This window comes from Peromyscus leucopus, chromosome 3 (assembly GCF_004664715.2).
Source record: "Peromyscus leucopus breed LL Stock chromosome 3, UCI_PerLeu_2.1, whole genome shotgun sequence".
NCBI lineage: Eukaryota > Metazoa > Chordata > Mammalia > Rodentia > Cricetidae > Peromyscus > Peromyscus leucopus.
This window is the reverse complement of record NC_051065.1, coordinates 113,881,893-113,908,175: the sequence shown is the minus strand read 5'-3', so window position 1 is coordinate 113,908,175 and position 26,283 is coordinate 113,881,893. Positions and strand designations below refer to the sequence as shown.

Genomic DNA, 26,283 nt, shown 5'->3' with positions numbered 1-26,283 from the left:
TGGGTCGATATATATCCAAAGTAATGGAAAACAGTGTAAGTTAAAAACTTTACTCTCATGTTTATTGTAGCACTATTCATAAGAGTCAAGATTTAGAAGCGATTTGTGTCTATCCCCCAGATCAACAGATAAGTAAAAATGTACATTTAAGCTGGGCATGCCTGTAATCCTATCAGTCGGGAATATCATAAGCTCAAGGCTAGCCTGGGCTACATAGTAAGACACTCCTCTAAAAAAAAAAAAGCCAAGTTTGGGAGGTATAGCTCAGTGGTATAGCACTTGCCTAACACACATAGGTTCTGGGTTTGGGCACAATACCACAAAATAATGTGCCATATATACACAATGGGACACCATTGAACCTGAAAAAGAAAATGGAATCCTGTCATTCAGGATTTCATGTCAGCCTAGATAAGCCTGGATGCACTGTGCCAAGTGAAATAAGTCAGGCATGAAAAAAAATGTTATATGGCCTAAATACTTAAATGAGGAATGATAAAAGTCTGACTTTTATGGAAAAGAGAGTGAATAGTTGGTCATCGGAGTCTGAGGGCTGGAACAAGGGTAGATAAAGAGATGTGGATCAAAGGGTTAGCCGTCTTTCTTCGACCCCTCCTTACCACATTTTATTTTCTAGTCCTCTCTTTATAAATAATGCCTCTTTAAATCCACACCCTTACTCAAAATGGCTTCTTGCATCTTATACCCCCTGGGTTCAAGGCATAAGACTACTCTGAAGAGAGACCAGTGTCTTAATTCTAAAATCACTGTAGGGAAAAAACCCATGATTAACACTAAGTGCACCATGTCACTGATGATGGTAGAGGAAGAAGTCAAGTGGTATTGTTGGACCCCAAAATTTAGGGTCTCAAGTAGGTGCCCCAAGAACCCAGACTCCAGTCCAGTTGATGCAACAGCATGAGGAATTTATTATTAAAGCTTCTATATAGAAGGGCAAACTCTGCTCCTAAGAGCAAGAGCCACATCTTACTGCAGCTCCATAAGGACTTATAAAGGAAAAACCCACAAAACCCACAAGATTACAATTCCCATACAATTTCATTTCACAAGATCATGGTCTGGTTACAGAGTGATCACAGAAGGGGGTACAGTTACGTCAACAGGTACTTTCTTCCTGAAACCTCAAGGGGGAAGGGGTATCAAGGCTGGAGTGGAGTTTACACACAGGTCACAGTGGTCCTTCCTGGAATACCTGCAACTATCCCAGTCACAGTTGAGCATATCTCTTAACAGAAATCTCTTTACATTGTTATATGGTTGCAGGGGAGATTGAACAATGACTAAGTCAGGTTGCCCTTGGAACTAGATTTTTTAGTTTCTCATTTCCTGGTGCTTGAAGTTTCTCCTTTCCTGAGGCTTGGGGGTGTAAGCCTGAAGGGCTAGGGTCTTTCAGTATAAACATGGTCATTGTGGTCCAGTCCTGTGTGCATTCAGGGAAAAGGAATTAACATGGGTTCAGAAGGCACCGCAGTAGTACCCAAGTCTACACACCAAGAATACCTAACAGAGAAAGATGGACCATGGCCTCCATATTCCAGACCCAGTGAGACAGTAAGTATGGAGAAATGGAAGACATTTTCTGTGTCTTCTAAATCAGGCCCAACCTATGGCTATGTGGCTGGAATGATTCCTCCTAACTATGACAGGAAGGACAACATTTCTACAAAGGGTTACTTCAGCAGACAGTTGTGTGAAATGCAGCAAGTTATGTTACAAACCAGGAAATTCATTCACAGATGTGTAATGCCAGGCTCCACCAACATCCAGGGATATTTTCAACCTGACATCCAGTCAGCCTTTGATTTGTTTATCAGTAAAGTGATAGCTCTTGCAATGACTGGTTTAAAAATAAACACAATGTGGGTGAACTCCTTGAATCAAGACTTAGACAAGGGAACAAGTATAAGGCATGAATAGGATCCTGGGAAGGAGTTATATCAGGGTTTTTAGATGGCGAAGCCAAGTTCACTTTACTAGCTGGCATCCAGCAATTGCAAAACATTAGACATGGCCTGTCTTGTTGAAATCTACCTTGGTGCCATGAAGCAAACTCTCTGTCACCCAGGAACAACCTATAAGTGGGTCCAATGTGAGAGCTACCTCTGATTTTCAATTGCTTTGATATTTCCATTGACACACAATGATATACTCACTATTGAGTGACTTCTTGCAATGTAATAAAGTCATTATATAAAATGGCCAAAAAAGAAAAGAAAAGAAAAGAAAAAGAAGGAGAATCCATCACAACAATGGGCCATTTGCAAACATTTATTTGAATACTATTTAAAATGTTCTTGAGATAATGGACACAAAAATGAACCCTTGTCAATTCCAGTTATCTAGATAATTTCACAGTTAGCCACCCCTAATCATTCCCTCCAGGATATGATCACACTGACAATCAAGATTTTCTGAACTATAACTCAAAAAAAAATTTTTTTCCGAGTCATCTGGGGGTAGCTAGAAAACATAAGCTGTGAACTATAGAGATCTACAAGTTTTAAAAATATTCTTTTTCCTGTTCAGCCTGCTCTCTTGAATTTCACTGTGAAGTTCCCAGCTCCCTCCTCTTGGAGTTCTTATCTTTGGAGAGACTCACACTGCACAGGCAACAATGCCTGTTACGAGAGTCGCGCCTTGACCATCTCCAGAGACCAACATGCAGTTGCTCCTTATATGGTGAGGCTTGCTGCTCTGTGTCTTTGCACTCTTAGCTCCATCCTGAAGAGTGTTCCACTCCCCAGGCTCTGTTGCCCTCTGGCTGCCGGGTAGTTTGGCCAAGGGACTCATTGGTGCAAGAATGATTGCTAAGAAGAGGGATGGAGGCAGAGGACTTCTCTCTACCCTGCTTTATGTGCCGTCTTTCCGGCTTGGGTGCATCTCTCGGTAGTTCCGTCCTTCTCCTTTTCATCTTCATTCCTGCAACTTACTGTGATTTCAGCTTTCAAGAGATGGCCCTGAATCCTGGGCTCTGGTAACTACTATCCTCTCTTTCCTTTAGGTTGGTACTAATGTCCTGCTATTCTGCCTCTCATCTCCCTCCTTCACTTTTTAGTTCTTTCTCTGCCTGTGTAGCCAGTTCTCCATATTGAATTCTGTGTTGGAGACATATGGGGTCATTAGACATGTCTTTCCTGAATGCTTAGTGGCATGAAGACAAACACAGAAATACATTCAGAAGTCAAACAGAACACGTAAACACAAACTGAGTAAATCTGATAGGAGAGTCCAATTAGGGTTTGTAGAATGGAAAAGTCAGAAAAGCCTAAACATGGAGCTGACCTCTGTGTACTGGGAAGGTTTCTCTGGTCCCGCCTGACCTGCAGTCCCACAGCCACTTATAAAATAATTACTCAGAGGCTTATATTAATCACCAATTGCATGGCATATGGCAGACTTCTTGCTAGCTGGCTTTTGTATCTTAAATTAACCCATTTCTATTAATCTATGTTTTGCCACGTTTTCTGTGGTTTTACTGGTCTTCTGGCGTCTTGCTTCTCCTTTCGTAGTGGCTGGCATCTCTCTGCCTCTCCTTTCTCTTCCTCCTATCTCTCTTGAATTTTCTCGCCTGGGTCCATCCTGCCATAGGCCAATGCAGCTTTATTTAACCAATCAGAGCAACACATATTCACACCATACGGAAAGACACCCCACAGTACTTCCCCTTGTCTGTCTAAGAAGCTTGAGCCATAGGCCATGGCCATACAATTCGCAATTTAAAAAAAGGAGGATTCTGAGCTAAACGCTGTTGGATGGAGGCATGGACCCACTGCTTCCCAGAGTCAGTGGAGAGAATGGCTCCCAGAGCTGGAGGTGAATTACCTCCGCCATGTTGAAAAGCTGAAATAGGACAAGTTAGCAGCCAAGGCTGCCCCTTCAGTCCTAAATACACAGTTTAGCAGTTCAAAATCTCTCCTGGTCAGAGAAGGATTACAGATTCACAATGAGACAGATTCAGATAAAATAAAACTCTAAATGGTTTACAGTGTGTGTAAAAATGTATGTAGGCTTGAAAGAGAGAGAAAAAGGGGGATAGACAGTTATATAAAGAAATAGTTTTAAAAATTAAAGTCTTTTAAAGAGACAGTAAAAGTAATACAAAAAATAAACCACATAAAGATGGAAATTATACACAAAGTCTGAATTATATTGTTTTTGGAATTTTTTCACTGCAGAAAGACATTTTATTGTAAAGGCTACTGAACTAAGCCAATATATCTATATCTATATATCTATATCTATATTAAAGGTATCTTGAGTTCAAAGTTTGTTTCTAAGGATACGTTACTTTGGAAAAGAGGTTCTGCTTTTGTTTCCACAGAAAACCAAAATTAAGGGACTATTCTATTGTCACTAATCTCATAATTCTTTGGTTCTATTTTGATTCTTTAAACTTTTCTCAAGGTATGAATTTTATATCAAAATTGATAAGATATATATATATATATATATATATATATATCTTAAACTTTTGTCATGACATTAATGGTCATATAGAGTACTAACTAATTCTATAAAAAAGGGCTTCATCTAGCTGCCTGTACATGTTTTTGTGTTTGAGTCTCTATCAGTTTATGAGAACCTGTGGATTGCTTCCAGGCTAATATGGTTTGATCAGCAAGACTCCCTGAAAGGTCTCTGATGACACCATGGCCCAGATGATCCAACATCCAAAAACAGCTTTGAAGCAACTGGCTGAGATGATCTATCCTCACAGATGCTACAGCCAAGATTTAATTATAATTCTTCATTTTCTCAGGATTTCCATAAGATTACCAGTGCCCCCATCAGCAGGAAGTAGTATGAGAAACTATGCCCAAATTCCCAAAATATTGTTTATGAATGTTTATTTTTATTTAAAGCAGGTTGATTACAAATAAAATCTCTTTCTAAAAAAAGAAAGGGGAATATGATATAGAAATATAGGATAAATACTTTACATTGCTATAGATTTTAGTTTATTGATACAAATTTAAAGTTAATTTTGTTATGCTGTATGTATATTTCTACTCTTGTTTAAGGTATTATGCTTGTACAGCTCATTTGAAATTGCAATGTATAATTAAGAAATATAGATTAATAATTAATCATCCATGATAATCAAACTTATAGTCACATTAGTTAAGTTTTCTAGGTATACATAGACATATTTCAATTAGGTAGGTAATCCTCAAACACTTCAAAGACCTACAGAATTTTTAAAACATTTAAAATGTTTTAAAAACTTAACCTTTCTGGACAGTAAGACATGTCCACTCCTGGCAGCACCAGTGTACTTCAAAGAGGAAGATGGGCATCAAAGACACTCTATATGCAGTTTATTCCTTGGCAAAAATAGCCATTTAGGCAAGAAACTGCTCTTGCCTGGATTGCTGATAATATGTTTTATAAACTGGACATACAGGACTCATAGAAAAATGACCACTGAATTTGCCAAAGTGGGGTGAAATGGTCCTCAGAGGAGACTGCCAGACATTCTGCAGGACATAGGGAGAAACTCAAGACCTATAAGCTGAAGAATGGATGCCCCAACGTTGAAGAGGATTTTGGGTGACTGTCCAGGCAGCCAGCTGTCTCTGTCATTCTAGAATTTTGGAAGTTGCTTGCAATTTACTTGCTATTTACTTAGGTAATATTATATCCTTCTTGCATCTTTAATGTAGTTGAAGACTAAATAGTTATAATTATAGTTTTCCTTAGTCATAATAAAAGATAAATTAGATATGAAACCTTAGACTCACAAATATAGAATAGATGATAAAATATTTTCTTTAATTTTGCCAAATATAAATAGATTAGATATTGTAACTGTAATGCTTGCTTGATAACTGTTTTGTCATATGTAATTTTACTAAGTTAAAGTTAAAACCTTCCTTTGTGATTAGATAGAAAAAGGGGAAGTGCTGTGGGATATCTTTCTGTATGCTGTGAACATGTGTTGCTCTGATTGGTTGATAAATAAAGCCTCCTTGGTCTATGGCAGGGCAGGATGGAGCCAGGCAGGAAAATCCAAGAGAGATAGTGAGAGAAGAAAGGAAAGTGGGGCAGACACTGCTAGCTGCTGCCAGGAGAAGCAAGATATAAAAGTACCAGTAAGCCACAAGCCACAAGCCACATGGCAAAGTACAGATTTATAGAAATTGGTTAAGATGTAAGAGTTAGCTAGCAAGAAGCCTGAGCCATTAGTCCACATAGTTTGAAAATAATATAAGCCTCTGTGTGTTTATTTGGGACCAAGTGGCTGTGGGATGCAGGTGGTAGAGATTCATCCTGACCGCAGGGCCCAGGCAGGACAAAAGAAAATTTCAGACCCCACATCATGAATTCCAGGTATCACTTTCTTCTGGACCTACCTTCCAACTTCAGAGTTCTCACAGGCTTCCACTGTTAGAATTGTCTAGTCAAGTTTCAAAGAGAAGTTACTATGTTTTAAGTTATGGTATTACCCCCATTCTGTCTCTCAGAGGCAGGGTCTAATGTATCCCAAACTAGCCTCAATCTTGATTAATAGCTATTGATAGCCTTGAACTCTTAATTATCCTGTCTCTACTACACAAGTGCCAAGATTACAGACAAGCATCAAAATATTCACTGCTGAAGATCAAACCATGTTGATGGCTTCATTTGTGCTAGGCACAAGTTATAGCCCCAGGACAACCCATGTTAATTTTTGACATAGAATACTTGTTAATCTGTCCATTGTTGTTCCTCACTGATAGTCGAGTCAGTTCTAGCAAGAAAGTACTGAATAAAGCAATGGTGGCTATGGTCAATAAGGATTTACCTCTGTGATAAAAGACCTCTAATCCATTATAGCATTTAATTTATAAAACATCCTCATGGGCTGTATGCTCATCATCACCTCCATTTTTTAAATGTTGAAACTGAAGCTTAGAAATGCAATATTCTGTCTGCAAACACAGGTGATGGCTGGCTGCTTCATCTTCCGTGGAGATCATATCTCTATTAGCACTGTCCCCCTGGAAGGGGTGGGAGTAGGTGGCCAGACTTGACGGCTTAAGTAGAAACTGAGAACTGTGGGGGGTATTCAGGAAGGAGACCGGCTATGGAAGATTTTCCAAACTTGGGCCAGGATAAACTTCTAAAAGTTGATGGGAATGATATTAATATAAAGTATAGCCCTTTGTGTTACTGGAAATGGATTGAATTTGGATATTTTAATAGGAATGACCAGCTTGGACTCAGTGGATCTTGTGTCTGAACAAATGCGGTATCTAGACTGCTGACCCTCTCCAGATGAGCACTGTCAGTTGAGGCCCATTTATTCATTTTTAGAAAGAAGGCTTTCTGTTTAGACAATGACAATCCATAATCATTCACAGTAACTACCACCACCATCTACCTCCACCTGCACATAAAACATCCACACTGTGTTTGATGGGAAGCCCGGCACAGAGCAACCAATGTAGTGATGGTGCCCATGTAATCTGTTGAGAAAAGAAATCACCAATGCACCACGAGATGATGAGTAAGACTGTTTTCTTACACAGCTCTCTTGAGGTTTTGTTTTGATTTGACTTCGATTTTTCTAATTGCACCTGTTCAAATTAAGATTCTGTGGTGAGTCAGCAGAAGGCATTGTTGATCCTACAATTCCCAACCCCTCCTACCCAGACACAGAACTACACACACACACACACACACACACACACACACAGGCAGGGGGTAGGAACAGAAGGAAGGAGAAAGAGGGAGAGAGAGAGAGCTCAGCTTGACTTCTTTGTTAGAAGGCAGATGTAAACTAACACCTCTATCCAGGGGTCTCTTCTTGGGAATAAATGATGAAAGAAAATTAAAAATCATTAACCACTGTCTTAATTATGGTTTGTATTGCTATGTTGAGACACCATGACAATAGCAACTCTTATAAGGAAATCATTTAATTGAAGGGACTTGCTTATAGTTTCAGAGGTTTATTTTATTATCATCATGGTGGGGAACATGACAGCATGCAGGCAGATTTTTGCTGGAGTAGTATCTGAGAATGCTACATCTTACAGGTAACAGGAAGTTTACTGAAACACTGGTCTTTATCCTGAGCATAGGAAACTTCAAAGCCCACCCCCACAGTGACACACTTCCTCCAACAAGGCCATATTCATTCTGACAAAGCCACATCTCCTAATAGTGCCACTCCCTTTGAAATTATAGGGGCCAATTACATTTAAACTACCATACCCACTGATGTCACCAGCCTCATGGTCAGCCCCAGTTTCACAGCTGACAGGAACCCGAGGGAAGGAGATGAGGGAGGAGAAAGCTATGGACCACCAATGGCATCCCCACTGATGGCATTAACTTGAAGCATGGTTTTTCTGCAGGATGATGTCCTAGATGGGAAAAAAAAGGGTATTTTCATATCACATGTACATTTAAAATATCACAGCAAAAATGTCTTTCCTTTCTCCCATAAGCATACATAGTTGTACATGTGTGTGTGTGCATGTGCACATGCATGTGTATGTATATGCTGCATACATACATACATGTACAGAAGAAATTACAGAACACCTATATTTACAAAAGACTGTCTTAGAAAAAGGCTGCTCAATGGGCGGTGGTGGCGCATGCCTTTAATCCCAGCATTGAGAGGCAGAGGCAGGCATTGAGTTCAAGGCCAGCCTGGTCTACAAAGTGAGTTCCAGGACATCAAAGACTAAACAGAGAAACCCTATCTTGAAAAAAAAGAAAGAAAGAAAAAGAAAAAGAAAAAAAGAGAAAAGAAAAAGGCTGCTCATTGTGCAAACTCACACACAGAGGTACAGTCTGGACTTTTAGCTTCCAGCCCAATGACATCTATAGATAAGGCATTTTCTATTCTGCAAAGTCAAAGCAAACATTGTCCTTGGAGCCTGAATTCATTCTGAAAAGAATCTAGAGGGGAGACATGAGCCAAGCTGAAACAATCCCAGTGGCCAAGATGGAATCCTTTGGACAGCAGAACGAATAACCACAGCATCAGATTATAACCCAAAGAACACAGAGCTATTTATTCATCAGTACTGACGAGCATCATTTATGTGATAGAATGCATAAACAGATGGGAGTGAGGAGGTACATTTCCTCACTTGAATCATCACAAGTAATACTTACAGAAATCTCTGTTTCTTACCTAACACCTCTCAAGTGGATTTTTTTTTTTTTTTTTTACTTTGGAGGCTATTTTATTGAAGGCTTGGTAGAGCCAGCCTCTAAAACTATCACTCAGAAGGCTGATGAAAGAGTACTGTAAGCTCCAGGCTAGCCTGAGCTACATAGTTTTCTGGTCAGGTTGTGCTACATCCTAAATTTCATGTCAGACTGAACTACATAGCAAGAGTATGTCTTGAAACAAACAAACAAAAATACTCAGGATGTGTGATGTTTGAGGGCTTTTGTGACTATGTAAATGTGAGGACATAGGCGAAAGCTCTCAAGTGTGAGGGCCTGCATGGGAGATGGGTAAGTTATATTAAGGTGTGTGCATGTGTGTGCACATGTGGGCACATGTGTGCTGGATATTATAAATATATTTTATAGAAAAATTGACATGTTGAGTCTTCTCACAGTAATCCCTAAGGCAAAATGTTACTTGATTTGTCGATTTCTTCCTGAAAATCACTTGTCAGATGAATGCTTTAATTTTTAAATATTATTATATATAGAGAGGTACACACATACATATATATGGTTCTGTATAGTCTCATAAATAGGGTCAAATTAATACAGCTAAGGCTAACAGTAGACAATATTAGGGATTAGCCATTTAAAAAAAAGAATAAGAGGCATGTATTAAATTTCCTTGTGTTTCATGGTTAGATGGTATCTTTGGGAGCTGGGTTTCTGCCAGTTTCCCTCTTATTTTTAGTATTTAGACGAAGGGCCCAGTGTGCCACCACTTTTCCCACAAATTCTGAATCATCTCCTCAAGGCAACACATTATTAACACAACCAACTTTTTGTTGCAATGGAGTTAGAAATCTACTCCAAATGAGACATTCTGAAGTGGCTCCGATAGGAGGGAAGTATTTGAACTTCCAGTGTGGTTTGAATGTGCACATGATGGGATGTGGTCCAACAAGCCCCTGAGATGTTCATTAGTGCTAATGAAGGATGTGGCCAAGGGACCTAATGCACACACAACTTTTCAAGTGGTTGGAGCATTTGGAGGTGGGGCCAGTCAGCATCTCAGTAATGAGTACTCAGCATTTGTCATTTGGAGAGTTCTTTTCATTTTGAGTTCATCACCCAGCTACCTGTGAAAGCAGAATTAATTTCTATCGATAAATGGACACAATTGAACATTACGTGTGTTGATGTGATTGACCAGCTAGGGGAAAGATTTTTTTTCTTTTTCAGTTTTTAAAATCAGTCTTAGTGTGTGGGTATGGGTGTGATGGGGTGTGACTGCATGAGCATGTGTCACAGTGTGTCTGTGGAGGTCACAGGGCAATTTTTTTGGAGTGATCATCTCTCCCTTGTTGAGGTAGAGCCTCTCTTGTTTCTGCCTATGCATGCTCCAGGCTAGCTAGCCCATGAGCCTTCAGAAGATTCTCCTGTCCCACCTCCAAGTTGTATCACAGAAATGTTGGGATTACAGATGTGTGCTACCACATCTGGCTTTTTAGTGTAGATTCTGAGCACCAAACTTAGCTTTACAGCAAGTTCTTTAATTCAATGAACCATGTGACTGACCTTCAGGGTTTTGGTTGCTGTTATTTATTAGGGTTTTTTTTCCTCCTCCCCGATCCTCCTTCCCACCCCCCTCCTCCTCCCCCTCCCACTCCCCTTCTCCTCCTCTTCTTCCTCCTCCTCTTCTTCTTCTTCAACTTCTCCTTCTTGTCCTCTGTATTTGTCTTCATCTTCGTCTTCCTCTTCCTCTTCTCTTCTCCTCCTCCTCCTCTTCTTCTTCTTTCTTCTTCTTCAACTTCTCCTTCTTGTCCTCCATCGTTGTCTTTGTCTTTATCTTCCTCCTCCTCCTCCTCCTCCTCCTCCTCCCCTCCTCCTCCTCCTCCTCCTCTTCTTCTTCTTCTTCTTCTTCTTCTTCTTCTTCTTTCTCTTTGAGACAGTCTTACTATGTAGCACAGACTAGCATTAAATCCAAGATCTTTCTGTACCATCTTCTCATGTGGCTGGGATTACAGGTGTGTGCCACCCTGCTCACCAGGGAGACATTAAATCCTTTCCTTGTTTTTATATTCAAAAGGTAGTCTTGTTCTAAAAAGAATCAACATGTGGTGCCATTTAATAATCAATTGCAGAGTCATTTCTACTTTGATTTAGAAAGCTGATGACAAGCATGGCCCTTCTGCCAAGTTTTTGGATCACCAGAGCTGGGATTTGGTGGAGACCACTCCTGGAAACATGAAACTGGACCAGCTGCAATGATGATCAGACACAAAAGCACAGATGAAGCCAAGTGTCCATGTTCTGATACGGCCCCATGACTCATGGTGCATCCTCAGATAACTTCTCTGGGATAATTTCCTTATCAGTTCAGCTGGTAACAAATTTTTACTATGGCATAGCTTTAGAAAGGGACTTTAAATCATCTTTGTGCTATTAATGACTCAGATATTCAGATATGGAAGTAGGGAAGCATACAGCTTACAATGTATTGAGTGAGAGGACGGAAAGCCTTCAGTATTTTATAAGTACTTCAGGTGGAGTTGCCATTCACTCTCCTGTGTTTTGACAGCCCTCTTGATGGCACTAACCTTTAACAGGAATCAACTTTAACAGATGTATTCTTAAGGCTGATGCTTATCCCAGTTGGAATCAATGATGTTTTTCTTTAACTATTACATGGCCAGAGTTACCACAGAGCAAGGGATTGCTGTGGTTATCTAGAACATAACTTGACCTAGCAGTCATGACAATGCAATTAACAGAACGGCACAATACCAGGTAGGTCTATGGTGATGGTAATGCGGTTAATAACACTCTATAGAAGAAGGAGTCAGGATAGAGTCATTCCACACACTTTTTCCTGCTCCCAAGCTCTCCAGAGGTACAAGAACATGCAGGCAGTAGAAGGTTAACTAAAGATTGGACTACAGTAGTGTAGTTTCCACTATGTGGCCACCATGCTGGGGTGGGACTCTCAGTGATGCAGCTGTTTTAATGTCACCCACACTCCTATAAGAAGCCCACTAAACTTGTTGTTTCGCCAAGCTGGACTTGGCTACCCTTTCTTTGGCTTGTCACTGGTGCCCTATGTGGGAAGAATACATGGTTGCTCACATCTCCCTTACAAAGGAACACAACAAATGACTTTTATTAATCTAAGTAATCATGCAGTGGGGGCAGGGAGGAGAGTCTAGACGTGGTGTCACAAATAAATTTACACCCTGATTTGTGGGAAAATATTAACTAGAGCCCAAAACTGTACTCTCCAACCTAGGAAGCATGCCTGTTTCTCTCAAAGGATACTAGGTGAAGTGACTGATCTTTAATGACCATTTGGTACAAATGCCTTAAGTGAATGAGATGGTTTATCTGGAGGATAAGGAAGGGATTATGTCACATACATCAGCTGAGTTTGGTAAGGCTAAATAAAACTCTCCCATAATCACCTAAAGGTCAAGAATTATATTCATATATATATACACACACATATATATATTCACATATATATACATATATATGTATATATATTCATATATGTATATATATATGTAGTTTTCTTGGTGTTCACTGCATGAGAACAAATACTTAGTTGGCTAATGGTTTTTGTCAATTCAGCAGCTAATTGTAGCTCTTAACATAATTAAATCACTGATTAAAACAGGTTTATCTGAGCCATGGAAGAAAAAAAAAAGTATATTGCATCATCACTCTAACACCTCAAGGGCCGTGTGTGAATTAGGTCTCTTGGCCACATCTTTCTCAATAGCACTAGAGTCTTGTGTATGTGCATACTCTTATGTGTGCAATTGCATGAATGTGAACATGTATATGGAGGTCAGAGGACAGCATTGAGCATTGTTCTTCAGGAGTTGTCCACCTTGTTGAGGGTCTTTTTAATTAAAAAATTTTAAATTGTTTGTTTATGTATGTGGGTATTTTGCCTGCAAGCATGTCTGTCTATCATGTGTATTCCTAGTACTTACGAAAGCCAGAAGAGGGCATCAGATCCTCTGGGACTGGAGTTGAAGATGGTTTTGAGCCTCCATGTAAGTACTAAGCATTGAACCAGGAGTCCTCTGAAAAAGCAGCCAGTGCATTTAACCATTGAGCCATCTCTCTGACCTCCACCTTGTGTTTTGCAACAGTCTCTCACTGGTCTGAAGTTCACTGTGTACTCTAGAATGGCTGGCCATCGAGCTCCAAGAATCCTCCTGTCTCCACCTTCCTACCTTCCTAGAGCTGGGATTTGAAGATGTATCCTCTCCCTACACTGAGTTTTGAACCCTGATGCCTTCATTCTGATTCTTTCCATTAATCTCACTGCTCAGTTCAGGTTAACAGTATCTTCACCCTCTCCTTCTGATCTATATTTGCCCATAGGCCACATGAGACTGTTAGGAGCAGATGACCAACTGCACCAGCCTGTCTGCTACTGCCTGAGGTCTGGACCTAGGCACTCTCTGGGTCTTCTGTAATACTATGGTCATACCTTCCCCACCATAGGCCAGTCTGAAACCTTCTTCAACTCTTTCCATCTCCCTAGGTGGAATGTGTCTGTCCTGGAAAACAGAGCCATAGACCTCCAACAGCAGGGAGCATGATTGACAAAGATCCCCAGTTGCAGGGTTCTGCAATGTGCCACTGTGCTTGGGACAAAGCCAGGCTTCCCAGTGAGCATTGTCACAACTGAGGCAGGCTCGCTCCTGGGAAGCACAGGGCTCCAAAGTGGCCTTGCTCATCTTTTATCTGGATTTCACTCAGACCTTCTCCCTGCTCACTGGCGATGAGCTTGTAATGAGGTCTGATGGCTCTTGAGACCTCTTCATTTTTCCTCACACATTTCTCCTAATAAACATATGCTCAATAACTCATATCTAAGCTTTTGCTTCTCAAAGGACTCAAACAACATGGGGAACATGGGCCTCCAAGCTAAGTAAGGTGAGTTGCATGAAGAGAGGCCAAACCCATCAGGGCTCTAGGAACTGGAGGAAGTCACTGTCTAGTTATCTGACCCTCAGAGACTTCCTTGGAGAATTTTAATATGCTGTCATTCCTTGCCTTTGTGTCTTTGATGGACATTATGAATTGTAGGAAGCATGGCTGTGCTGAATTAGCAGGATCTTCCACAGCAGAGGCCATTAGGGTAGAGCAGATGATTTGCCATCCTTCTTCAAACCTGTCAGCAGGAACTAAGTGTGAAAGTGTTGTGATGAAGCTGAGGATGCAGCTCAGTTTCTAGAGTGCTTGCCTAGACACACAAGGCCTTGTGCTCCATCCTCAGCACTGCATACACAAACAAGCAAACCAACAAAAGACAAAAACAGCCATAGAGGAGCATACCTGTAGTCCCAGTTCTTGGGAGATGAAAGCAGGAGGATCAGACATTCAAGATCTTCTTCAGTCTTACCGTGAGTCTATCACCAGCCTGACCACCAGCCTGGGCTATATGAGACCCTGCCTCAACAAAACAAAGCAAATCTAGGAGAAAGGATCATGATGGTTTTAGGAAATTCACTGATTACTAGGACTCCTCTGTCCCAAGGCAAGCTGTATGTTCTGTGGAGCAATGTTGCTTGTTCTCCTGACTAGTCAACCAGCCCAACATCTTCTCTCCTGCCACATGTCACCCTCACTACTAATCAGATGTGTTTATCACTTCTAACTTTTTACTAGATAAAAATTTTAATGACTTGTTAAGGAGATACAGGTACATGACTTCCCAAGTCTAATCAGGCAGTTCACGAAGGATTCTCAAGACCACCTCATTCTTCATCTACCCCTCCGAAGTAGCCTGTCTTCAACTCTCCATTTCCCTCCTCTAGGTATCGTATCTTATGCAGGTGGATGAGCCTTGGCTCAATTGTTTCAGAGGTGCCCCCTGACTCCACTGCCAACTGCATACGGCTTCATCTCACCGTCATATTCCCACCATTTTCCTTTTTCTCAGCATCCCAGCATAGATTTGACTTCACTGAGTCCGTGTTGGCATTACTATAGGGATGAAAACATGGCTCTGCTCAACAGAATCATGCCTCCTTTGGTTTATAAACACACAGCTCTGATGAAGTTACTAGACAATTTATATATTACTATTACATTATAAGTGATACTGATTTTCTTGGTTTCTGGAGCCCTCGATGTTTAGCCCATCCACCCTTCTGATGCTGTCTAGGCTAACTATTCCCCGAGCGGTTTGAGCTGCATTCTTAGGCTCGTCACTCTGCTGCCAGTTTTGAGATAACGCTTTCTATCTTCCAACATCCCATATCCCCTGCCCTCTTAGTCTTCTCTTTCAGCCTGATGACCCTTGCTTGGGACACTCTCTGGCCACTACCATTATTCCTTGCTTCACTTCCAGTTGCTTCTAAAGATAGACTAGGGGAGGCATGGACTCAATGAGTACTAGCCTACGAGAAAATGCGTTTGGTCCATCTTTCCATTTATTGAGGTAGTGTGTCAGTCAGCTTCCCACCACTGTAATAAAGCCCGGGATAATGCAGTTATAAAGAGAAACTCTCTGCTTTGGAGAGTTTAGTCCATGATTACCTGGTCCCACTACTTCTGGGCCTGTGATGAGGCAAACAGCACCTCAGGCAGCATGTGGTGGAGCCAAGCCACTCATTTTAGGACCAAGAAACAAGTGAAAAAGAAAGAAAAGTCTGGGGTTTTGTTATGCTAATCATATACACGATCCCAATGGCCTAAAAATGCTCCATTAAATGCTACTCTGTAACGATTCACCTGCATGGTCCCAATGGCCTAAAGATTCCCCATGAAGTGCTACCTCTTAATCCTCTGCTGTGTCCCAGAAATAACACAAGGGCCTTAGGACCATTCCAGACTCAGACCTCAGATGGAAGCTACATAGTTCTATGGAGAAAATACGTTCTCCTCATTATTTACAATGTTTTTTTTTCTAGATTCTAAAGTTACTGTTGAGAAATCTAATGTTATTTTCTTTCCTGTTCTTTTATTTTTCCTTTATGAAAGCTTTTAGGAGCCTTTTCTTGTTGCTTGAGGCTTGAAATTCACCACACTCCACCTCAGTACAGTCTGGACTTGGATTCTGAGACAGACACAGACAATTGTACAAGAAGTTTGGTGGAAAACAGTTCTTACTTATTGTTATTTATTCCTTGGTAATCTCATACATGAACACAATGTATTTAGGTAGTATTCACCTCATTCACAGCATGCTGGTTAAGTCACTTCCTAAACAGTTTTCTGCTGCCCCTTCTTGATTTGTGGATGTACAGGATCTCACTGACCCTGGCTAAGTTAGCCCTGATAAGTGACTCCAACTCCTCATCATCTTGGATTACAAGCTACAAGTGGTGTGGAGTGATGTGCTTTACTTTGAGATCTTGGGAAGCATTACCCGCCAACTCCAGCACCTCAGCTGGGAGGTACTCAGTAATTGTGGCCCTGTTCACAGCAGTAGTGGTACCCACCTGTCCATGGCTTGTGGTGTGAGTCTTCAAGTATCTATGGATGTAGCCCATAGGAAAACTGTAGCCCAGCTTTCTGTGAGTGAGACACCACCATAGCCTTTGGCCTTCCCACCGTCCTGCCCAGTTTTGCCTCCAGCCATGGGCTTGGCCATGTGACACCCACCCAAAGGTACAATTCTTAACATTAACACTTGTAACAGGTTTTAAAAAAAGGAAATCAGGACTAGGTTGAGTTATAGCAGTAACAGAATATCAACCAATTGCATGGCAAATCTGAGAAGGGAAAAGCACTCACAGGAGGTAGGCAGGGCCTTCACAACCTGGTTCTAGATTGGACAGCAGTTGATTCTCAGTCTCTACAAAAGAGCCTGACCTTGGGTAGAGTATCACCTTTGTGTCATCGGCTATCAACCTGGCTTTGATAAAAAGGAAATAAGTATCTTGGTCCTGAGGAGAAACCATGGCGGCAATCCACTACACTAACTCTGATACAGGTCTTACTTTAACCTCTGTACTTATGCTTCCTTCGTTCTGAGTAGCTATGTCCTTTAATTCGGAGATTGTGTGTGTGTGTGTGTGTGTGTGTGTGTGTGTGTGTGTGTGTGTGTGTGTGTGTTCTTTATTTCCTCTCCTTCTTTCTCCTTGTTTTGTACAGATTAGGTCTTGCTTCCCCCAGGATTGAGCTACTCTTACTTCTTCTATAGGCTATCTCTTCATTTGGCTTACATTTTGAGCTATTTCCTCAACTTCGTTTTCCAATATGCCTGCCACGGTTACTCAGTGACACAGTAAGCCCTAAAGACACTAGTGGGGTGCCAACCACATCTACTTTTCTGATCAATCATATGCTCATCCTGTGCTGTCGTTCTGCAAGATATTGGAGGAAGACTATACAATAAAATGTATGGTCTATCTGACATGTGACCCCAAGAACCATCAGGGACAGATGTCAGCTCATTAGTGCTTCTCTTAAAATCACTCACTTTAAGTATAGTTAGATGACCCAGTTAACTCAAACTGAAAGCAGGCAAGGTCATAATGTTTAGCAAGACTCTCAAGACCTCGGGCTAATGGAATGCATTATAAGCAGAGAAATCTAGAAACAGATGATAAAGTTGAATGCTCTCAGAGACCATAGATCTGGCTCATTACAAGATGCATCAGCTGAGTATTTAATCGATCCTGACTTAGTCATGTGTTTCAGGGAAGTGCTAACTTCCCCCATTTTAGGACCCCTGGAGTACATCTCTGCTCGTGCCTACAAGAACATGAGACCACCAGCAGCAGAAAGTCTCTTTTCCTCTCCAATGTTTGGTCTCACCCCTCTTTCCTTCTTCCTCTCTTTTTTCCAGGATCACACAGTGTAGCCTAGACTGGCCTTGTACTTACTATGTAGTCCAGTGCTGGGATTATAAGTGTACCACACCATCCCGAGCCAAGTCCTTATTTTTTAACCCAGCACTAGACTCTTCCCCAGATGAATGGAGGTAGGAATTTCTATTCTCTCCATAGCACCAAGTCCTTTCAATACATCTATGTATTTCCCAAGGTTGATCTTCAGTGTATTCAAGAGAGGGACCCCCACAACTCTGCAGCTTTGTTCTCCTCTCTTCCTGACCCCAAGGACAGGCTTCAGAAATGCTGGGACAATTGGTGGCTTGACCAATTTGCAACTGACAATCGCTTCCCAGTTTGTACCGTTCAAAAGATGAGTGATAATGAGGAGCCTCCTAATTACTAGGGCTTCAGCCTTGTCACATTACGACTCTTTCCACGAGACATAGCTAATTGCTTCTGTCAAGGAGAGAAATTTAGAAAGACCCAGAAAAGAAGAAGACACTTAATTCAGTTAAGAATATATTTTTTAATTATTTCTGTTCATGGTACTCTTACATTTAAACCTTCTGCCTCTCTATTCATGTGTTGGAAGGGAGAGGTCTTTGTCCTTCCTTGTCTTGACTACTATTCCATCTCTCTCCAGACCCAACATTCACCCATTAATCTAGGGAGAGCCCCATGACCTAATTACCTTCCTCTAGGCCCTACTGCTTAAGATTTCCTCCATGGTGACACCAGTCTAGGGGCCAAGCTTCCAAGACATAAACCTTTGGGAAACACACTCAAGTCATAGCAACCCGTGGCATATGCTGATGTTACAGTTAAGTGTAAAGCCCAGATCTCTGAATTTTAGGAACCTGTCACTGAGGACCACTGTAGATTGTGTTTCTATTACCTATCACTGCCAGCAAAGTGTCCAAAGCATGTTAGCTTAAAGCAACGATGATTCCTTACTCCTCGTCAACTCTTGAATTGACCAAGCTTAACTGATACCATCTAAGGTGGCCCCCCTGCTCTGCCTTTTTGCCACCAGCCAGCAATCAGTCTAACTGAGCTGCCTCCCAGCACACCACCTCTATCAAGCCTCTATCTGCATAGTATTAATGTCTCATTGGTTAAGCAAGTCACATAATTAAGCATACTCAATGTGTGTGGGGAGAACCTTGTAACAGAAGGAGTACCAGAGTCATGGATGGAGTTAGCACTTAACTCCAAGTCTGACTAAAGTCATCATGTTGCCTCATAGCCACTTCATGTTGCTATTTTTTTAATTATTTGTTCATTTTTATTTTCTGTGCATTGGTGTTTTGCCTGCATGTGTGTCTGTGTGAGGGTGTCAGATCCCCTAGAACTGGAGTTACAGACAGTTGTGAGCTGCCACATGGGTCCTGGGAATTGAACCCGGGTCCTCTGGAAGAGAAGCTAGTGCTCTTAAACTGCTGAGCCATCTCTCTAGCCCCTTGTGTTGCTATTTTTATTTTGGGCGTCACGATTCTCAAAATTAGAAATAAAATTTTACCACAGCTGCCGCTAATCATTTTCTAATTCCTTACCCAAGATATTTCACCCTGTGCCCCTCTTTTTTCATATACATTCCCAGCTAGTTCATGCAGGACAGTCTGCTAACTTAGAAGGTCTGGACTGTGAGCTAGCACCCAGGACTGAGTGTTTGACAGGCTGGAGACCTTCATTTGGGGATTTAGAGGGGAACACCCAGGGCATCAGAAGTCTCTGGGCCATGCCTACTGACCAGGAGCCTTGTTCCCCTGCCCAAGGAGCCACACGGATCTTTGTTTCATGAGTGCCACACCATGAACAATCTTATCGAAGCTAAGGTCCTTGCCTTCTCCCTACCTCGCCCTCCATTACAGGTCAGTCCCTTTCCTGACTATCCTTTCATAGTTCACTCCTTTCTCAACTCCTTTCTCAACTCTTCAAGTCGCCAGTTGTCCAAGCTGATATTAAAAAAAGCCTACTTCCTGACTTATACCCATTTTTTACTCTTTGCTCATTCTTCCACAAAAACCCCACTTCTGCAAGCCTGAGCTAAATAGCTCCCCCTAAATAAGAATGCCTACATTCCCCCCCTTTTGATTTCCTTTCCTTTCCTGTCTTTAAATTTTATTTTAGCTTAACGTTTCAGATGGGGTCTCTCTTGCTATGTAGTACATGCTGGTCTTAAAGTTATGAACCTCTTGCCTCAACCTCCCAAGTGAGGGTTAAACAGTATGTCACTGTCCCAGTTCCCTGACTTAGGGTAAGCCCACTCTCCTTTGGATCTATTTCAAGTTCCTTGCTCCCCTGAAGGCCCTGTGCCCACAGGCTCTAGTTCTCCATTCTGTCTCTGACCTCCAGGAAGACATTACCGAGAAGATATCGTGCTTCACACTGCCCAGTGGCAGTCAAATCCTCATCTGCCTATTTATATTTAAATTAAATTAAACTAATTAAATTTAAATAGAAATGTGAAGTTTAGTTTCTCAGTCATATGGACACAAGCGGCCAAAGGCCACAGAGTGTGACTTAGTGACAATAACAAGCATTTCTTTTCCCCAAAAACTCTTCCTAAAATCTAGGTGGCTATTCTTTGGTAGCTAATTATTGCTTCTGATTTTTGATTGACTTTTCAGTCACCAATTCTTAGCCCCCTTATTTCTTAAGCCTGATCCCAAGCCATACACTTTTCTTGTTGTAGAATCCTTTGAAGCTGGTCTTATCCTTGTGGCCTAGAGTTGATCAAAAGAATCCCAGGGTAGGTTTATTGGGAGGGTTTCTTGTATATGGTGCATCCAAGGAATAATCAAGATCCGCTCTTGCACCACATACCTCTTTGCCTGGGCTAACAAGGAAATGAAGAAGTCTTTTCTAAATCAACAGCAGCCATCTTGTTTAAATCTATAGCAGCCATCTTGTACCATGAAGGAAGTGGGGTGACTGTCTTACAAGGCTACTCAGAATACTTAAATGTCTGAAAGAACCTACCTATCCCTAAGAAGCTTGATATGTCATTAAAATAAAATGACATTGTTTTATTGTTTAACAGTCTGCTGTCCAACTTTATTTATTATATAGCCTTTAAACATTACTGACAATAAAAATCATATTGTTCATGTGGGGAAGACAAACTCACTTCTGAAGAGTCCTTTCTGGACACAGTCTGACTTTGTCTGGCACGTATGGTTACAGAGAATGTTCCCCTGGTGGTGATCTTGGCTGGTACAGTATGATCTTGGCATGTCAACTAGAGCTGGATGTGTCAATCAAACTGGTTAAGAAGCCCTAAGTTTAGAATTCAGATTCATTCAGAAAGGGCAGCACATGTTCATCCTGGCTTCTGAGCAGAGGAGAGTTACTTCATAGCTCTAGATGGCAAGCCCAGGGCATGTGACCTAGGAATTGGAGAAATCTAAAGTTAAGAGATTAGAATGCAGAAGAAAAGTGAGTTGTGCTAGAGTTGGACCCTTGCTCTGAGATAAAGCTTTGAAGTGTTGGGTTTGATTCTTCTGTATCTTACAGTTCTAGTGCATTCTTTCATTGTAGCCCAGTGGAGTTATAACTCTCCCAGTTCAGATTCTGGGGCACTAGCTGCCTGGTTAGTAAAATTTCCTCTATAGATGCCATTCATCTTTGAATGTTGAAAATACGTTAAGCAGGGATGTCTCCATGATATCCCCCTGACTCACTTATAGCACATAGTAGGAAATGAGTAAACTTAGGTGTCTTAGTCGATTTTATTTCGGTGCATGGAAAAGCAGAGCGAGGGCTCCCAGGCTGGACCACAGCCTCTCGAGTTCCTCTCCTGAAACAGTCTAATCTTAGCCTCTGTGAAAGTGTGTCATCTTAGCAACAGCAGCACTTCCATCTATATTTGTACCTGAAAGTTACACTAGAAAGGTGAGAAGGGAAGAGATGCCGCTCTCTGTGTTTCAGCTCCAAGATACACCCGAGACCAATCAATTCAAAAATGAATCTGCTAGTGCGATGCCAGTGACAATTTCAAAGGAAGTCTTGAGTCTCATTGAAAGCTCTGCCCAGTCCCCTACTCACGCTTAGATCTGCGAATCATTCATCGTGCCTGGTGTGTGTGGTGTGATGAGTCTATATGTAGGTGAACGTGCATTTCCTTGAATGGCTTATTATCAAAGATGTTAAAACTGAAGTAAGAGAATCCTGAGGTCAATTGATTGGTTTCCATTTACTTTGTTTTATAGCATCTGCCAATATTCTGGATCTTGACCCAATATGAATTCCCATTATATTCATCTATTGAATATTCATCATTAAATAACCAGTAGACAGCAAGATCCAAAATAATGATGGGTGTGTTATGTATATAGATGATATACCCATTAACAATTTATAGTGTACCATTCCGATAATTATCTCCTTCAATTGGCTCCTTGATTCTGGGAGATAAGACCTGCTTGTGCCCTGTTGTTTGAGTTTCTTGGACTGGATCTAAAAGCAACTCACCGGCAAATGTACAGTGAAGACCAGCAGAACATGTCCCAGAGCCAAGAGCTTCCTTTTTCTAAATCCTAGCCTTGTCTCTCTGCTCTGCTTAGAGACAGAACCAGGTAAGGCTTTGGAACAATGGCATCAGAGGTAGGCTCCCTAGCCAGCTGTGTACCAGATACATGGCAGGATTGAAATTCACAGCTACTTAGAGATGTCACTCCCTTCTTCATAAATTGGAACAGGAATATGCCTATCCTACAGTGTCAAGTCAAAAGTCTTATACAAGAGTATATCTCCGGGATGATCCTGTCATATGTGCTCAATGAATGGTAGGCCACAAAGGAGACTTTCATAGATCCAGTTAATACAAATTCAGGTGTGTATGGTGTAATACGCAAAAAATAAAAATAAAAAAATAAAAAAATAGAGGTAACCCTCTGCCTTCACTTCAGACTGGCTAGCAGGGATCAAGCCGGACTGGCGCTTTCATCAGCAAGGAACTTGCCACAGGGATCTAACCAGAAAGGTGACAGTAGCCCACAAACACCAAGCTTCCAGACACTGGGCATCTGGAAATATCAGAAAACTGCTTAAAAGCTCACCTCCTAGTCCAGGCTGCTCTGTGCCAAGAATCCCATGATTGCCCTCTGTAGGGGGGAGCATTGAAGACAGGCCTATGCTGGTATGAACTTAAGGGGAGCAGTCAGAGGATGGAGGACACTGGGTCACACCTCCTGTGGCTGATCATGTAAGCATTTCCTGTCTCCAGCACAGGCAATTTTCTAAAGCACAGAGTTTAGCCAAACATTCAGATGCTAACAGATCAGTATCGGTAACTGAGGCACAGAGCCCTGGACTTCTGCAGGGGGAGAAGCAAACAAGCACTGAGAGAAGACATCAGGAGGGTCCTGGAATGCCCCAGAGACAGCCACTGGACCTGAAAACTTGGCCCTTTCTCATACTGTGAATATACTTACTACCTGTTGTTCTCATCAGTTTTTAGGAGATTCAAGTCACGTCAGTCAAAGGTCTCGACGACTGCTGAGCGACCCTACCCAGTGCTCATAAAGAACATTTCTATTTGTGGCACTGCATTTCTTTCTTAAAAGGAGTCCTCCAGCTGGGTGGTGGTGGCACACCTTTAATCTCAGCCCTCAGAGAGCAGAGGCAGGTGGATCTCGGTGAGTCCCAGGCCAGCCTGATCTACATAGCGAGGTCCAAGACAGCCAGAGCTGTTACACAGAGAAACCCTGTCTTGAAAAACAAAACAAAAAAGGAGTTCTTCAACTTCTACACATTTTTGGGCTCCTCAAACTATGACAAGAGGAGAGAGAGAGAATGCCTGTATTCAAAGAGTGCCTGCTGTGACCCAACTGATTTGTATGACAAATAAACAAACCGAGGTCTGTGGGGAGGGAACTGACTCTCACTTGGCCTCACAACCAGCAACAGCCATGTGAATTTTAATGTTCAGCTCTCCTTTCCTCCCATCCTGGGCTCTTTCTAAAGAAACAGGTCACATTCCTGAGTAGTTCAGTGATTGGTGAAGTATGGGTCCTTAGAGCCAGGCTAGACCCCTGTCAGGTTCTCTCCTCAGCTGCAAGAGTGGGGTGTTATAACTACACCTGTGGCACCTATTTCTGCAGGATAATGGATGTTCATAAAAAATATAATTAGTTTAAAAATACTAAAATATTTAAAGAGAGAATAAAGTAATACTAAAAAATAAGAATGGAAAATACCATAACACAGAGCATGTAGATCATAGACAGTGCTTTGTTAACTTTAAATATTTTAAATGCTAATGATAAAAGAATGATAGCTGTGGAGAGTCACTGGATAGTAGAAAAAACTGCTGAATTAAATCAGTCTGTATACTTTAAGGATGTGTTGACCTCAGAATAGAAACTAGCATACGTGTTATGTTGGGGAAGAGGTTTTGCTTTTGTTTCCACAGAAGAAGAGATATGGATACCACAAGAGTGATAAAGACTAGATTCAAACCAGAGAGACCTCTTGATTAGGAGAGGTGATAGTTCATCTGCTGTGGGATGGTCTTTATGTCAAATTACTCTGATTGGTCAATAAATAAAATACTGATTGGCCAGTGGCTAGGCAGGAAGTATAGGTGGGACTAACAGAGAGGAGAAAAGAAAGAACAGGAAGGCAAAAGGAGTCACTGCCAGCCGCCGCCATGACAAGAAGCATGTGAAGATGCCGGTAAGCCACGAGCCATGTGGCAAGGTATAGATTTATGGAGATGGATTAATTTAAGCTATAAGAACAGTTAGCAAGAAGTCTGCCATGGCCATACAGTTTGTAAGCAATATAAGTCTCTGTGTTTACTTGGTTGGGTCTGAGCGGCTGTGGGACTGGCGGGTGACAGAGATTGTCCTGACTGTGGGCCAGGCAGGAAAACTCTAGTTACATTCATCAAACAGCATGGCCATTCAATCTAAACAAAATTATAAGACTAACAAAAGCCTTTCATTTGATCAGATATAACCTGCCTGAAAGAGAACTTCCCCAAAGTTAGGGTTGGGGCAGAGTTTTGTTTTTGTCTTTCCAGGAGAATGAAGGCATCCAACTAAGGAATCTGAAGACCACTGGACAAATAAGACACCTGAAGAAAAAAAGATGAATCATTCAGAGAAAATGTCCCAAGAAAAAGAGTAAATTGGCCTATCGGTATATCACATTTCCAACAGGATAAAATCTCATAAATCTTTCCAAATGTTTGCTTCTGCTGTTCTCTACAGACCTATAATGCAAATGGTCTTTTTGTAGTCCAAGTTCAATTACAAATTAAAGCTGACTTTGGAGTTGGAATGTGGCTCTCTAAACCCAAGCATGCTTGTTAAAGGAAAACCCAGAATCTCTGTCTTATGTCAGAAGAACCATCTGGTATGGGACAGAAGAAAAACCAAAATAGAGACTATTCTATTGCCACTAATATCATAATCCTTTGATTTTATTTTGATGCTTTAAAACTTTTCTTAAGGTATAAATATTATCTCAAAATTTGTAAGATTAATATATGTGTATTTAAACTTTCTGTTGTGATATTAATGGTCATATAAAGTACTAATTTTAGAAATAGGCTTCATCTAGCTTCCTGTACATGATTTTGGGCTTGAATCTGAAGCAGCGGATAACTAAAAATTAAACTTGTGTAGATTGTGGTCCTTTAACCTCTCTGAGATCTGCTGCATAAGACATTTAAAATGTTTTAAGTTTTCTGCAGTGAACTGTGACCATTCCTAATAACAACATTTGAAGTCTCCAAAAGAATAATGGGGCCCCACAATGACAATTCTACCTGGATTGTGGTAAAGCCACTAAGCTGACAAACACCATCTAAAGATCAGCTTTGGACTACAAACTGCTCAGGACAATTTCAAGGCAGTTAGCTCAGGTGGTCCAGTCTCATGTATTACTCTAGCCATGACTTAAGATAAGGCCTGCACTTTCCCATCACACCAAGACTGGACAACAGCTATCTCTCCCAGGACTTGATCATTATCTCAATTTTTTCAGGGTCCCTTAAAGATGCCGTTGCCCCCAGACAACAGGAAATAATTTTAAGAACATGACGGCCACGTTCCTAAGAGGTGGGGTGGGTAGTTTTTGGTCCTTTGGTAGATTATGGATATTTATTATTCTTTAGGGAGGTTAGTAACAAGTTGTTGTTGGTCATAGTCAGGGAGGAAACTAAGCAATGGATATTTGATTCTGGAATCTTATTCTGAGGCAAAAAAAAAAAAGGATGGGGATATAGGAATGATAGGATAAAAAGGTAGATTATTGAATCTACTTTTAAACTAAAAAAGCAACTACTAGTCTCAAATATCATACATTGGTATGGGTTTTTTGTATATTGATACAA

General features: G+C 41.3%; 1 pseudogene; it reads right to left on the bottom strand.

The window, feature by feature from the left end:
* Positions 1 to 16,362: 16,362 nt before the first annotated feature.
* Positions 16,363 to 16,741, bottom strand: LOC114695395 (annotated as a pseudogene).
* Between the last annotated feature and the right edge of the window lie 9,542 nt (positions 16,742 to 26,283).